Source organism: Corvus moneduloides, chromosome 8 (genome assembly GCF_009650955.1).
Source record: "Corvus moneduloides isolate bCorMon1 chromosome 8, bCorMon1.pri, whole genome shotgun sequence".
Lineage (NCBI taxonomy): Eukaryota > Metazoa > Chordata > Aves > Passeriformes > Corvidae > Corvus > Corvus moneduloides.
The window spans coordinates 34,749,439-34,765,331 of record NC_045483.1 but is presented as its reverse complement, the minus strand read 5'-3'; the positions used below and the strand labels follow the sequence as shown (position 1 = coordinate 34,765,331).

Below are 15,893 nucleotides of genomic sequence, written 5' to 3'. Positions count from 1 at the left end.
AACCTGAAAGCGGGCATTCAGTGATAGGGATCAGAGGTTACTGCTCTGAGGTGTTCACTCCTCCCCTGGGTGCCAGGGTGGGAAGCCTCTGCCTACCACAAGCCACCCTGCCACCACAACCTCTCTCAGAGAAGAACACACCAGTGACAACCAGGCCGGGAAACCCACCAAGCTCTTCTCCAGTGAACACAGAATCATGGAATGGTTCCCTCCTGGGTTGGAAGGGACCTTAAAGCTCATCTCTGGTGAGTTCTGCACACGCAGTGAGCCCAGCATTTGGAACCTGCACCTCGCAGAGGTTGGGAGCTCAGTGTCCCCACAGCTCCCGTGTTAGGAACACACATCCAAGCCCCCTCCCCAGGTGTCAGGGTGTCTCTGCGGGAGTACAAAGCTCCCACCCCATAACACTTGTGCTGAAAAGCGCAGCGAGACAGAGGCAGGCAAAGCTTTATCCACATCACAGTTTCTGGGAAGCTCAGAGCAGAAGGGCCAAGTGCTCCCTGAGTTATTATCCCATGCCTGGGTTATTATCCAATCTTCAAACAAACACAAGTCATTAATTTATTAGCATGACATCACATCCTGCAGGCTGAATTTCAACACACAGCCATATAGTGGAACCACGTGGACAAATACAGCATTCATTCCCCAGGATTTCCAGTCTGCTTTCCAACCTTTTACCTTGGAAAGATCTAAATGGATGTCCTGGACATGGAAACGAGATCCCTACGGAGTTAACGAACAAAAGACAAAACAATCTGTGAAGTCAACCAACATTTTGTAGAGTGGACAATTATTTTAAATATTTGCTCATATCCAACTACAAATGGGCAGCATTAAAGCACAATTACAGTGTGAGGGGGGATTACAAAGTTAAGAGGTTAAAGGAGATTGTTTGCATTAAGCACAATATTGGCAAAGGAGAAGTCTAACAGGAAGAATCATAAAAGGATTTTAGACTGGCAGCCACTCAATAAAGTGGCCAAGCAAAGTTCCCTACAGACAGTTAAAAATGACGCTGCTCAATTCACTCGTGCCCTGGTGGACCACGAGTTAAGGAGCAGCAGTCAGAAGTTAAGATATTTAAGGAGCAGTTCATTAAGGACATCAACTCAGCCAGCCAGGCACAGAGAAGAAAGCAGCTAATGGCCTTTATTGCATCAATCTGGTGCACCTGTATCCAGTATCAGCTGGGGCTCAGGCTCCTCCCTCTCAGCCCTTGGCACTGCATCAAGCTTGCAGCATCTCTCTCCACGCGAGGTGGGAACCCCTCTCCTTCCTTGGATGTCTCCAAACCCCAAGAGGACCCTGAGACACCTGACATTTCTTTGGGGTTAGTCTTGCTCAGAGGAGGAGAAGGTAACAAAGATTTGCCCGTGATTGTCATGTCCGCAAGTATTCTCCCAGCCACTTACCCTTCCTGAACCCATGGCTGAACTCTGGCACTCCCTTTCAAAAACATTACAATTATTGGATACAAGACACGTGGCTGGATGGGTCTGTGTCTTCTCAGCACAGACATACGTTTTCTTGCAAGCAAAGAAATTCTGAACAAACCGTCAGAACTCAAATAATCCCCTTCTGATAAATGTGCTTAGGGCCCTGTTTTTGTTTTTAAAACGTCCTTTGATAACACATCTATTCATGTTTTGAAAGGGAGAAAAACTGAATTAGGAAATTGCACAGGCACAAAAACAAAGGCAATTATCTGACAAGGGGTTTTCTTAATTTGTGGGTAATTGCTCATTACTGCAAAATAAGGTTTTTGCAGTGTTTCACGGAGAGTAGACAAGAGCCCCCAGCCCATTACTGAGTATTGCTTTTGGCAAAGACGAGCTTCTTCCAGGGTGGAGAGCCTCCATAAAACCATGATTCCATTAAATGCGGATCCCAAAGGTACCGGTGGGAAGGGAACAATGTGTTCTGTCGAGTCATTCAGCAGGGATCCTCACAGGCTTGCACTCCCCCTCGTCTGTCCACTCTGGCCTTGTTCACAGCTCTGCTTTGGACATCACCTCCCCTCCACCACCTCTGCTGAGCACCCCCAAACTTCAGCACTTTGGAACATTTGTGTTCCTTTCCCTTCCTCTGAGTCCGGGTCACTTAATTATTCCATTAAAAACGTGTTCCCCAGAAACTCACCATCCACAGGCCACTGGCACCCCCTGTAAGGGGCAAAGCTCGCCCTGAGCTCCCCAATGGCCCACAAGTGCTGGATTTTCCCTCCCAGTTAAAGCAAGTGGGTTTTGAGCTCTGATGCATCACAGAATCCCAGGATGGTCTGGATTGGAAAGGACCTTAAAGCTCATGCAGCCCCACCCCTGCCAGGGGCAGGGATACCTTCCACTGTCCCAGGCTGCTCCAAGCCCCAATGTCCAGCCTGGCCTTGGACACTGCCAGGGATGGAGCAGCCACAGTTTTTGTGGCTGCCAGCACTGAAGGAGGACACCCTGGAGTGCTCCCTTGGAGAAGGGCTCTGGGAGCAGCTCACCTGCTGGTATTTCCAGGTATTCCAGCAGCAATTGCTCTCAAGGCGCTTTCAAGGTCTTTTGCATCATCCTAACAGCAGAGCCATTTTTAAGCCTTTCAAAAGAGCTTTAAATTAACTTCCCTGACAAAGTTTTCCAGAGCAATATAACCTGACTAGGTAGAACTCCAGGCAGGGACACAGGGAAGACAAAGTGCAGACCTGAGAGCGGAGGAGACGCTCGGTGTAGATGGAGCTCTTTCATTACTATGTAGATTCAAAGCCATTCCTGCAGTCACTGAAGAACTACCCCAGTCCTCCTAGCAAGCAAAAATCCATTTTGTGTACAAATAGGGCTTTTACAGCTTTGGCACGGTGCTCGACTGCAGAGTCAAACTTTTCCATGCCTGATAAGATTTTACTTGAAAGTGGCAGGAGAGCTCATGCCAGGAGCCCGTATGGAATGCCAGCTCCGTGGCAGGTCAAAGCCTGGTATCAGATTTAATGGAAGCCTTTCAAGACAAACTTCTTAAAAGCACTGTGCTATCTAGGGAGGCACAGATTTACACCACTTGGAAAGCCAAGGACCAACCTCTACGACTCTTTTCCCATCAAGGGTAATTTCTTGCACACTTTACCTCACGAAAAGCACAGCAGTAGTCTCCTTTTCTGTGTCTATCCAATCCTTGCATATTTGGCTGAAGTTAAGAATAAAGAAGTGTTTCATGCCAGAGGTTTTGTACAGACTGTCCTCTCCAAAAAATAAAAAAACCTAACTAAAAAAAAAACAACAAAAAAACCCCCACAGAAAACATCAACTGAACAAAAAACACCCTGAAAAACCACATCCCCCAACCCCTCCTGAAACAACAAACCCTCAGGTGCAAAAGTTGCTAATGTCCCGAATAAAAACCCCAGCAGACGGACACAGACAACTGAGTTTAAAGACCAACAGCCCAAACAATCAACCTTTCCCCAGCAGTGCCTAAAACTATGGCTGGAGAAGCAGAAATTTCAATCGAACTGAAAGGCTCTATTGTCTTCACCATTTTTACAGAAGTATTTAGGGTTAAGTTGGTGTCAGCAATGACCCTGAGCAGATGTCAAGCATTAAGACTTTCAACACAGTGGATTTTGCCAGCTGTCACCACGTGGTAATGTAAAAAGGGACAGCAAACCCCATCAAACCCGGATCTGTCTGCTCAGGGTGTCCCCTTCCATCTACACAAATGCAGATCTGCCAAGTGCTCCTCCACTCTCCCATTAAAGCATTTCGATTGTCTGACTCTGCCATTTTAACAAATTCAAGTATAAGACTTCAAATTCAATTAGCACAAATGTCCCTGCTCCCAACATTGAATTTGCAAGTGACATTTAGTGGCATTCAACACACACGGAGCTAAGCTAATACACTAATGGACCAGCAAGGGAAATTGTAAAACACTCCCAATTGCAACGTTCTTTTTTAGTCCAGGAAATTAAAGGAGTAGGCTGCAGTGGACAGGAGATGACAGCTATTAAAAATCCTTCTTAAGCCAAGGCTGCAAAAGCTCTCCTCTCCAGATCCACCTCTTCAGAAAGGGGCAATTTCAAGGCTGTTTCAGTGCTTAAGACAGGATTTACAGCCTTTTCTGCTGGGTTTGCTTCTGTTTCTTCCTACTTCTTTTTCTAATGAAGGCTTATACAAAGCAGCCCCACTGTGTGTTGTTCCCCAGACACGGAGAGCAGGGATGAAATTCCCAAGCCTTGCCCCAGCTAATAAGAATGTGACAGTGCCCACAGCACCCCAAAAAGCCAGTCCAGCAAACCCACCTGAGGAATTCTGCTACCACACCTGTTGGTAAGGAAGCTGCCAGTTTTCCTGCACTAGAAAAACCCAAAGCCACTGGACTTTCAGAGATTCCTTGAAGTCTTTTTCTTTTTTTTCCAAGTGGCAATATGCTTTGCCTTAATTCCATTTAAAGAGAAAAAGCTACCTCCAAGCAGCTTCAAAATCAGGGAGACAGAAGGCAGACCAGGCTGGGAAGTCAGGGAGAAAAAAAGCTTTTAGAGTCATGGCTAAGCAGAGGGAGATTTATTTTGCTGTGCATTTAAATCTAAGCAAATTAGCAGAGGCAAAACCTACGGAAGATGCCTTCCCAATAAAGATTTATTAGTGGTTTTTTTTGATTACGGATGTGTAATTGGACAGCAGAGCAGGACTGCAGCAGCACACAAAGGAAACATCAGCAGGACATCTTCTGTCCCACTCTGGATTTGCTCCCCTGAGTTGGATGACTGAACTGTGAAGCCCAGCAACAGCAGTAACTGCATTTCTTTAGGAAACATGTTATAGTCTCCAAAATTAAACTTTCTTTTCTCTTTCCAGCTCTCGATCGAGAGAGATCAGAACAAAGCTTGTGTGGTACTTTCAAGAATTCAGGGAAGGTTGTTTCTCCCCTCAGCTTTACCACGTTTGATAAGACCAGAAACAACACAGATAAATATTTTAGAGATGTTTAAGTCACAGAATCCCAGAATTTCCTTTGAGGAAGGCACCTCGAAGACCACCTCTTTCCACCCCACTGCCATGGGCAGGGACACCTCCCTCCAAGCCCCACTGCACAGTTACACCTGGCAGCTTATTAGGATGAGTGTTCTTCTGACCCCTGAAAAGCCCAGGTAACCTGCACCAAACACTGCCTCTGCCGAGCAGATTCTCAAAATAATAAATTATGGCTGGGATGAAAGCATCCCAAAAAACTGGTAGGTTTCACACATTCCTCAGTCTTCTGCATTTCCCCCAATATTTTGGGGAAGGAGGGGGACAGGACTGTAATTATTAACTGAAGGATGTCACACCACACGCTTTGGGAATTCAAGCTGTATTACAAGCTGGAGTTTCCATGCAGAACACCAGCCCTCCAAAGGGCTCCTGCCCCTCTCTGTGCCTTGGTGCCCTGGGCCCAAAAAGCCTTCAATGACACCAAAATCCTTTGGAAAGCACTGACAGTACCTGGGAGCTCAGTTCATGACCATGAGATCCAAGAAACCTCTAAAAAACTCAGGTTCTCGAGCTCATTTTAAGCTCACCTCGACTTCAGAGCGCTTTCTCCCCGTACAGTTGGGTTTGATGTGCTGCACTTGAATCACAACTGAAATAGCATTGGGGTGCTCTGCTCCACTTCAGCAAAGAACAGCCTGGCCCTACCTGGCTGGGCAGCCTCAGAAATCCTGCCTGCCCTGCACACGCCCCTGCAAGCCGCCCCGGGAAACAGGGACCTCGTGCCATGGCCCACAAAAGCAGCCTTCAGGCCCGTGTGCAACGCTCCTTTGCTTTCTGATGGTGCTCTGTGGGTTTATTCTGCTCCTCAAACAGGCCCTTTCCCGAACCAGGGTCTGGATTATTTTTGAGCAATTTATTTTATTTTTTTTTCCATGGGATGTCCTGCTGCCCCAATTAAAAAGCCTTTAATTCCGCAACCATTCCTTGCGGCCAGGCTGAAATTGCTTTTAAATCTGAGTAAGTCCCAGGCCACCCATATTTAGTGCACCAATTAACCAATGCTGAGCGATGCAGAGAGGCAGCAGCCAGAAGAAGGAAGAATTTTTAAGTCCCCATCACCCACCGTGCATGGGTTCTCCCTCCACATGTTCAGTTCAAGAGAACTCAAGGATTATCCAATTAAAAGCAGCACCTATTCAAGCTTGATGAGTGTTGAGAGAAGCAACGAAAAACAATACATCACTGCCTTCTAACCATTAACTCTGAGCAGTCAAATAATATCCATAATACCTCCAAGTCCTGAAAATGATCCACCTACTTGGATTTATTCAATTTATAAGTGTCACATTAAAAGCTAGTTAACGTGCGAGACGCTGTCCCCAGGTTGAGAATGTGGAAGGAGAAAGAAGTGTGATAATTTGGGAATCACCATTTGGTGCACAGATCCCCAGCACAGTTTAAAGGCATCTGAGCTGAATTTGGTTCTGCTCCATGTGCCCGAAAACTCAGAAAAATCACAGCAATCTCTCTGGATTTAGAGGGGTTTATTACCCATGTTGTAAAAGCAGCCTTTACCTTCTGTCTGCCACCAATCACAGGGACTCTTTGCAAGCTCCAAACAACTTCACAAAGCCAGAGCAACTTTAACACCCACAAAATACTACGCAAAACAAACCAGAATGCAACTCCAGTGCAACGTCTGCTCCCCAAAAAACACAGCCAAGCCCAAATCCACTAAGATGCACAACAGCGCTTCCACTGCCTCCAGCTGCCAGGTGTTTTGTCCTGGTTCTGTGTTTTGTACTGGTTCACAGCTGGGCATGGAAGCCAACAAGAAAGCGTTTTCAGCCATGTGGACCTGGGAGAAGGGAGTCTGAAGGCATCACTACAAAACCTGCTGTCACACCAGCCTGCACCATCAGCCAAAGTGACACGAGGACGTTCATCGACAACCCAGAGCTGCTCTGCTAAGAGAGGCTGCCTGCATCAGCAAGCTTCAGCAGCACCATGTCAATATAGCAGAGCTCCCATTTTTTACAAATAATAATCTTTTTCTCTCTCTTCCCATCCTCTCTGCGTGTATTTATGGTGCCTGAAGGCACCGAGGCACTCTTTAATGAGGTTTTCACACAAGACAGAATAAATTAGAAACCTTGATCAAAACAGGCCCTCCAGGAGGAACACAGCACAAAGACAGCCACATGCCTTATACACCCTGAAAAATCCAAATACTGCAGCGGGGCAATCAGCAAGCCATTCCTCGAGCAAACAGGGAGCACACCCTCCTGCCAGGGTACCTGTGATGGCAAGGTCTCCCCTTCTCACCCCTGCTCTGCACCCCAGCACGTTCGTCCCCAAGAGGGGGACGAAGCCATTGCCCCCTTGCCACTCCACGAACCTCAGCCCCAGGGAGGCAGCGCAGCCCCAACGTCACTGCCATGGCCCGGGATGGGATGGGATGGGATGGGATGGGATGGATCTGCTTCCACTCACAGCAGATGCCTCCAGCTTCCTTTGGAGCAGGGAGCATCCTGCCTTTGCACCCCAGCGAGCAGAGGGACTGGAACCCCCAAGGTGAGGGGACCAGCCTCACCCCCATGCTCCCACCTGAGCTGAGGGGACCAGATGTCCCCCCAGAGCCTCTGGGGCAGGGAGGACCAGACCTGCCACTCCAACACGCTGGGGAGGAGGGGACAGACCCGGCCAGGCTGAGGAGAACAGAGCCTCTCAGGGGTCCTGGGCTGCAGCCCCCGAGCTGGGGCTCCCAGAGCTGCCCCGGTACCACCTGCAGCCCCCGAGCTGGGGGTGCCAGACCTCCCCCGGTACCACCTGCAGCCCCCCGAGCTGGGGCTCCCAGAGCTGCCCCGGTACCACCTGCAGCCCCCCGAGCTGGGGCTCCCAGAGCTGCCCCGGTACCACCTGCAGCCCCCCGAGCTGGGGCTCCCAGAGCTGCCCCGGTACCACCTGCAGTCCCCGAGCTGGGGGTGCCAGACCTCCCCCGGTACCACCTGCAGCCCCCCGAGCTGGGGCTCCCAGAGCTGCCCCGGTACCACCTGCAGCCCCCGAGCTGGGGGTGCCAGACCTCCCCCGGTACCACCTGCAGCCCCCCGAGCTGGAGGTGCCAGACCTCCCCCGGTACCACCTGCAGCCCCCGAGCTCGGGGGACCACAGCTGCCCCGGTACGCCAGGGCCGTACCCCCGAACGGGGATGCAGGGCTGGCTCCCCCGGGAAGAGCACAGAGCTCCCGCGGGCTGCCGCGGCCGCAGCCCCCGAGCTGAGGGTGCCAGAGCTCCCCAGGGCTGAGCAGACCGCACCTCCTCGGTGCCCCCCGGGGCCGTGGGGCCCAGATCCCGCCGTGCTGCGGGACCGAAGCTCCCCGAGCTGAGCAGCCCGAAGCCCCCCCCGAGCCTCCGGTGCTGCGGGGGCCGGAGCTCTCCTCGCATCCCCCGTGGCTGCGGGGGCCGCCGCCGGGATGAGGAGCCGGAACCCCCCGGGACACGTCCCCTGCAGGGGCGGCGGCGGCCGCGTCCCCGCTGTCACGGCCGGTGTCCCGTCCTGCCGCCACCCCCGGGCCTGCGCCGAGCCGGAGGCCGCTGGGTCGCCGCTCACTCACCGTGCGGAGCCGCGGCTCGGTGCGGGCGGGTGGGTGCGGCCGCCGGGCGGGTCCCCGGGCGCTGCGGCGGCTCCAGCCCGCTCCCCGTGTCCCGTTTGCAGTGCCCCGCTCCCGTGTCCCGTTTGCAGTGCCCCGCTCCCGTGTCCCGTGTCCCGTGTCCCGTGTCCCGTGTCCCGTGCGGCGGCCGCGGGCGGGGCGCGGGCACCGCGCGCCACGTGACCGCCGTGTCATCCCGGCCGCCATCTTGTGCCCGTCCCTCCTGCCGGGAGCGCCGCGCTCGGACATCCCCATCCCTGCTTCCATTCCTATTCCCATCCCCATCCCATCCCCATCCCCATCCCTGCTTCCATTCCTATTCCCATCCGCATCCCCATCCCTGCTTCCATTCCTATTCCCATCCCCATCCCATCCCTGCTTCCATTCCTATTCCCATCCGCATCCCCATCCCCATCCCCATCCCTGCTTCCATTCCTATTCCCATCCCCATCCCATCCCTGCTTCCATTCCTATTCCCATCCGCATCCCCATCCCCATCCCCATCCCTGCTTCCATTCCTATTCCCATCCGCATCCCCATCCCTGCTTCCATTCCTATTCCCATCCCCATCCCCATCCCCATCCCCATCCCTGCTCCCATTCCTATTCCCATCCCCATCCCCATACCTGCTTCCATTCCTATTCCCATCCCCATCCCATCCCCATCCCCATCCCTGCTCCCATTCCTATTCCCATCCCCATCCCCATACCTGCTTCCATTCCTATTCCCATCCCCATCCCATCCCCATCCCTGCTCCCATCCCCGCTCCCATCCCCGCTCCCATCCCCATCCCCATCCCTGCTCCCATTCCTATTCCCATCCCCATCCCTGCTCCCATCCCCATCCCCGCTCCCATTCCTATTCCCATCCCTGCTCCTACTCCCATTCCCACTCCTATTCCCCCAGGGATCCGCAGCCCCTTGCTGCCCAGCACAGCCTGGGGCTCACAGGGGCAGCCCGCTGCTCGCTGTGTTCTACAGAATCCCAGGATCCCTGAGGCTGGAAAAGCCCTCCCAGCCCATGGAGTCCAAGCTGTGCCCAATGCCCACCTTGTCCCCAGCCCAGAGCACTGAGTGCCACCTCCAGCCCTTCCTTGGACACCTCCAGGCATGGGCACTCCAAAGCTCCCTGGGCAGCCCCTGCCAAGGCCTGAGCACCCTTTCCATGCAGAAATTCCTGCTGCTGTCCAAGCTGAGCCTCCCCTGGCCCAGCCTGAGGCCCTTTCCCCTTGTCCTGTCCCTGTTCCCTGGCAGCAGAGCCCGACCCCCCCGGCTGCCCCCTCCTGTCAGGGACTTGTGCAGAGCCACAAGGTCCCCCCTGAGCCTCCTTTGCTCCAGGCTCAGCCCCTTTCCCAGCTCCCTCAGCCGCTCCTGGGGCTCCAGCCCCTTCCCAGCTCCGTTCCCTGCCCTGGACACGCTCCAGCCCCTCCAGGGCTCTCTGGCCAGGAGGGCCCAGAACTGGACACAGCCCTCGAGGTGTGGCCTCAAAGAAGCCACCCAGAACGCTTCTGAGCATATGTAGTGCCCCCAAAATATTAAATTCTGGTATCAGCATGGCTTGCTCGGAGCAGGTGAGGGGTAGCAGGGTGTGAGTTCTCCTCCTAAATCCATCTGGCAGCTTTTCAGTACCTAAAGGAAATCTACAAGAAAGATGGAGAGGGACATTTTAGAAGAGCACAGTGACGGGAGAAGAGGGAATGGCTTCCCACTGCCAGAGGGCAGGGTTAGATGGGATATTGGGGAGAATTCCCTTGTGATCCTGGACTGGGATGAACATGTCCTGTCTCAAGATCCCCAAAACCAGAGTGTACAGTGTTGGAGCAAACTCTGATATCTGCCTCTGTTTCACTCTGCAGGAGCTCTGCTGGCCGTTGGGCTCCAGTTCTGTGTCAGCTCTGGAGATGTGAGACATCAGTCATCATTAATAAAATCTCAGTTAAAATAAAGTCACAGGGCAATTTAGCTTGGGAGCAACCCTTGGGTGTCACCATCTCCAGGCAGAAAGAGGCTCCAATTTTGTTCTGTGACAGCTGACACCTATTTCAAACCTTGCACTTCACAAATTGTGACTTCTAATCCAAAACCTGGGTTTTTTCCATGGCAAAAGGTCAAAATCATTTCGTGCTGCCCACAGAGGGGTTCCTGCGTGTGCTGAGCCTGGCTCCTGCAGGGCCGTTCCCCAGCGTGGGAAGATCCGCAAGGTCTGATTAAAACTTTTCCCATATTTCAGGCATTTGTTATCTCGCCAGCGTGGTTGCCAGCCAGGAGATTGTGGAGATAGCAGAGCCACACATCCAGCTCCCCCTCTCCCAGGCATGGGAGGATGACAACACACATGGGAGGGACTGGATGTACCGGTGTGTCTCAGGAACACTGAGCAAGAGACGTGTTTTGCTGATCTTTGCACATAAACAAAACAAAATCTGAAAAAGCCCTCATGACTTATCCCGATCAACAAGTGATTGCAGACATTACCCAAGCAAAATTAAGAATTAAGCTTGAATAAATAGTAATTTATGCACGGGGACAGGTGAAACACAATGGTGTCCTGGGCCTCTGTAAAGAGCTATCAGATCCTGCGCTTTCTAAAGACAGAGTTGAACCATTCTGAGTGAAAATTCTCTGTGTAATAAAACTCGAATTTACAGCCAGCTTGGAAGTGATTTAAAGGTCTGCTGTGACCTGCAGCTCCTCACAGATTTTCATCAGCACTGGTGAAGAAAGGACAAGTTTTGCTTGACCTCAAGATCCAGGCAACAGCTTTCACCCTGTGCAAACTGTTTGGTAGTTAGGAAGGGAAATGCAGATGGAAGAGGATGGCTTTGGAGAAGGGTTCTGGAGAAATCCAGGAGAGCGGTGCTGGGGACAGCCCAGACACTGACAGTTTTGATTCTCTCATCCCTTAAAAGGAATTTATTTGTGAGTAGATCTAATACTGGCAGCTCGATTCTGGATTTTCCCAGGTTGACCGGGCTGGCTTGCATGAGCCTGGTTGCCCCAGGAAGAGTTTAGGAATACTGAAGGCTTGTGGGGGTGCTGGTGCATCTCCCTTGGGGCAGTGGAGCCTTTGGAGGGTTTGGCAATCCCAATTCCAATTTATCTTTCCATTTGCTCCGCAATCCCAATCCCAATGTATCTTTCCATTTGCTCCCCTTGTGCGCTGCCATCCAGACGGGGACATTCCTTATGGGGGTTCCTGCTTTTCGGCAGGGCGCTGTTTCCTTCCTGACTATCGTTTCTTGCCATGCCATCTCACTAATGCTCTAATAGGATTAATGTTGTCAACACTTCCCCCGGGGTAGCTGTACAATAAATCCCCCCTGTCCAGGGTTGTTCCCCCCAGGATGGGCATTTTCTGGCAGATAATATGAACCTGAAGCCTGTGCAAATTGGTTCCCTGGGAGCCTGACCTCCCTGTTGGGAATGACAAAGGGCCATCCAAGAGGCTTAGGAATAGCTGTCCCGGGCTGCTGCCTGGGCTTAATCCTGCTGAGCCACGTCTGTTCCTGAAAACAGCCTTTCCTGCCTGGATACAACCAATCCCCAAGTGTGGGGGAGATTCCAAGAGTGTGCCAGCACCAAGGCTGGGTTGGACATTGGGGCTTGGAGCAACCTGGGACAGCGGAAGGTGTCCCTGCCCATGGCAGGGGTGGAACTGGATGAGCCCAGCTGGGGGTTTCTCCTGCTGGAGCTTTGAATAAATTGATGAATCAGAATCAATGTGAACGGATCAACAGTGAATTGCTAATAGGTCGCAATCATTAGGCATTGATCAATAATCCATAAATTAATGATGTTCCACTTGAAGAGATATTTCTGTTTAGAAAGGTACGTTGACTATTAGCATGCTGATACTTTACTAATGAACTCATATTAAACTAACTTCAGTAAAATGTCAGTTACCTTCATCTTACCTCACTTACTGTGGGTCCTTCTTGCAGTGCAGCAAAGACCCTGTGCCCATCATTTATGCCGTCACCTGATGACGTCATTTCCTTACTGATGGTATTTATGACATCATTTCTGTGGGTTGCATCATTTATTTAGTGCTTTTACCCATTATACCATTTACACCAAACAGCATCATCAACTCAATGTCTTTGTGATGTCATTTCGGAACGATTTGGACCCTATATGACATCATTGATTCAGTGTCTTTACAGCAAACCCTGATGTTTGATGGGGTTGTACTGACTGTGATGGTTTTAAAAGCTTTAGAAATAGAAACAGCCAGAGAGGTCATTGCTCCAAATGTGTAGAGTCCCACAGAGCTTTGTCCCTGTCCCCTGATGGCGGCAAGGGCTGTTAAGAACAAGGCAGCAGAGCAAAAAATCAGAATTAAATACATGATGAATTGAGTCAAGCAAAGAGCACAGTGAATCCACATGCTGTGGCTTTTAGGAACCGCAGGGCAGGGCTGTTAGCTGCAGTATAAATGGGAAAAGAGACCAAAATCCCTGTTTCCAAAGGATGCAGGAGATTCCAATTCAGCTACTTTGTTATTCAAGCAGTGATTAATGGTGAGGTGGCGTCATCCTCTCTGATCAGTGGTATTAAGCAGTGATGTGTTGCAGACAAACAGCATTATAAATGCAAGATTGTTTCAGATCATTAGGAAAATACGCAAACTCATTTCTTTAATTAATCTTGTTTTAATGGCTGATTGCTTCTGATTAAAATAGCACGTGTCTTTGGGGGAAATGCGTCAAAACTGGAAGTAAAAGGAGAAACTCTTAATGGGGGGAGGGCAAAAAACATTTCCCCACTTAAGGAGAAGAAGAGAGAAGAATGACAACGAAGTGTGGAAGACGGTAAAAGGAGGAAGACAATTCCAAGGAGAAAACAAGCCAGCAGTTCTCCAGATGGGACTGGTGGGTTTTCCAGAGGCACAGGCTGTCACTGCCTTTGCCAGAGCATCCCTCTGGAAGCGGAGTGTCCTGGCTGGGCTGGGCACTGCTGTCCCCAAGGTCCTGGGGACTGGACATGTCCCTGGGCTTCAGGACCAGAGACAGGACAGCCCAGGGCACCACCATTCCATGCCTTCAGTGGATCCAGCATCTCCTTTAGCGCCATGCCAGGCATTTCCCATGGGACAATGAAAGGGGTGACAGAGGTTCCCGAAAAACGGCTGTGGGATAGAAGCTGCAGCTCAGACTGGGCTGGAGATGTTGAGTAGCCATGGGGCCGGGAGCAGGATGGAGCTGATGGTCCCAGGTGTCCCACTGCAGATATCCCCCCTCCCGGCCCCTTCGGCGAGCGACACGCTTCTCCAGCATCCCGGCAAGTTTTCTCCTCCCTCTTTCCCTTGCTGCTAACGGGGTTTGCTGCTCCTCTTAGGGGGAAAAAAAAAAAGCTGTTTCCAGAAAGTGCTGTATTTCCTGAGAATGGCGACTCCCAGGCTCTTCAAATCCCTCACCCCCTTTCCTCCTCCACGTCTGGCTCTGGCGCTGCCTCCTCTCCCAAGGAGCGAGCGCCTGCTCCTGACCAGGGTCCTCAAAACCCGCCAGGCGTTCCCGGGCTGGCGCCGCTCCTCAGCACCCGTTCACCCGGGAGCGGGGTGTTTTTAACAACCCCTTTAACACCAGCATGTGCTTTGCAGCCCTCTTGCTGAGTCAAGGAGGGGCCTGGCAGAGGAGGGCACGGTGCCAGCCTCTCCGTGTCCGAGGGTCACGGGTGGTACGAGGTGACAGGGACAGCAGCGTTACAGCAGCAGCTCCGCGGGGCCATTAGCTCTGTGCTCCTGCTGTGGCAGGAGTTTGGATCAGATTTGCTCTGAATTCCTACCGAAACGGCACCTCACGTGCTGCAGCCCTTGGTTTTTCCCACGATGCCAGTGCGGCTCGTTCCAAAAGCTTTTACTCCCCCCCGACATGAACAGAGAATAAATAAACGTTGAAGTGGATGTGGATCGCTGCTGTGCTGCATGTCTCGGCGTGCCTGTTTCCGTGGAAAACCTGTGCTTATCCCCAAAAGGGTTTTGCAGACGCACCAGCAGGGCTCAGCTGAGCCTGGACCAGAGCCGGCGCTGCTGCATCCTCCCTGCAGACGGAGCCTGCGTGCTCGGGCAGGTCCAGCAGCCCAAAAGACATTAATTATGGAGTCATTAAAACTCAGTTACCGCTCCAGGCAGGAGTTAGGAGAAGAAAAGCTTGCTCTGGGAAATCAGCAGCAGCAAGGTGGGATTTTAGCAGTGCTGTGTTTCTGCAGTGACTCAGGGAGCCCTGATTAGCTCCAGGCTTTCGAGAGAGAAGATTACCTTGCGGATGCTCCTGTATTCACTTTGCCAGCAGGTTTATTCTGCAAGCAACATGCTGAAATCCTGGGAGAACAGGAGGGAATGGCTTTGCTAGTGCTCAGGGCTGAGCTTGCAGCATGGCAGAGGCTGGGAAGAGGCAGATTTCTTGGGGCAAAGGGCCTAACAGTGAATTTGTAGGAATAAGGATTGTTTCCTTGGGACTGGCTGGGGCTTCCCGTGGTGCAGCTGTGCCCCTCCGAGCAGAGTCCATCCCAAATGTCTCCAAGATGTCTCTGAGCAGAAGGAGAGGCCACTGGACCCCACTTTGCCTCCTTCTCTCTGGCTGTGGAAGCCCAGCTCTCATAGCCTCTGCTTTCCCTGGCTGCCACCCACCCCTGCCCGGGTGTCCCCAGGCTCGCTTTGCTTTGGAGATGCCTTGGAGCCCCAAACTGGTCCCAGTGCCCAGCCATGGCCTCCCCAGTGCAGAACAGGAGGAAATGCCCCCCCCTTAACCTGATGTCAAGTTGACAAACAGGATGATGCCTCCAGATCATCTTCAAGTCACCTCCTTTTGGAGACCTGGGAAAACCTGGCTGTCCCCCTGTGTCAGGCCACTGAGCTCTAGACCCTGTCACCTCCACGGTGCCCAAGGGGCAGGAGCAAAAGGATACCTGGAGGCTCCCAGTGGAGCTCTGTGTGGCTTTCTGCTGAGCCCAGAGGTATTGCAGTCACCAGTGGCAGCTCTCCTTCCTGCTCAGTCCCGGGATCCCATCCTGGAGGCTTTTTCATATCACACCCTCTATTTGTCCTTCACATCGCTTGGTTTTAGGAGCTGCCATTGCCAAAACAGCGGTTTGGGGATTCTGTGCTCCTGTCGTGCTGGCACCCGGAGAGGGCACGAGTTTCATTCCCAAGCTGGATTTTCTCGGTTTTCCCTGTAGGGGCAGCAGTTGCCTTTCAAGCCAGCCTAAAGGAAGAAAAAAGATCTGTGTTTTAAAATCGAACTCCTGTTCCCAATGACTGCAGCTGTGATAACAGGGCTAACGCCAGCATCAGC

General features: G+C 52.0%; 1 protein-coding gene across 2 annotated transcripts in view; it reads right to left on the bottom strand.

The window, feature by feature from the left end:
- The window catches only part of SGMS1 (sphingomyelin synthase 1), a 91,311-nt gene extending 82,589 nt beyond the window's left edge, over positions 1–8,722 (bottom strand). For both annotated transcript variants that reach the window (XM_032116106.1, XM_032116108.1), the window contains exon 1: positions 8,567–8,722. The gene's annotated coding sequence lies outside the window, so the exon portion shown is untranslated. The remainder of the gene's footprint in view (positions 1–8,566) is intronic.
- Positions 8,723–15,893: the final 7,171 nt, after the last annotated feature.